General features: G+C 57.5%; 1 protein-coding gene across 1 annotated transcript in view; it reads right to left on the bottom strand.

The window, feature by feature from the left end:
* Nucleotides 1-341, bottom strand: part of MFSD2B (major facilitator superfamily domain containing 2B) — a 14518-nt gene that overhangs the window by 4271 nt on the left and 9906 nt on the right. The gene's annotated exons all lie outside the window — the stretch shown is intronic.

The raw sequence follows: 341 nt of genomic DNA, 5'->3' as shown, positions 1-341 counted from the left end.
TGCAGAAGAATTTTGGGGATGATTTGGTAATAGGTTGGAGAGGTGAGAGACAGGGAGAAGGACAAGAGGAGCCCAGAGTTTGGAGGATAACAATGTCACTGGACATGGGGTAGGGGTTGCCTGGGCAGGAGAGGCTATATCCAGAGCTGCGCAAAGACACCAAACCCTCAAACCGCTCCTCACTGCCCCGGCAGTGCCCTTCTCTGGGGGTGCTCCCCTCCCCTCCAGATGGCTGTGCTGATCTTCTGGAAGGATCAGGAGGAGAGGCGGGATTAGCAGGGGCACCTTGCTTGGGGGTGACACGGGGGAGGAATGAGAGGGCGCTGAGAGTACCAGCAGAC

The sequence above is a fragment of the Otolemur garnettii genome, unplaced genomic scaffold (assembly GCF_000181295.1).
Source record: "Otolemur garnettii isolate 467f Iridium unplaced genomic scaffold, OtoGar3 scaffold00022, whole genome shotgun sequence".
In the NCBI taxonomy this organism is placed as follows: domain Eukaryota; kingdom Metazoa; phylum Chordata; class Mammalia; order Primates; family Galagidae; genus Otolemur; species Otolemur garnettii.
The sequence above is the reverse complement of the archived record's forward strand: the minus strand, read 5'-3'. Positions and strand labels throughout refer to the sequence as shown.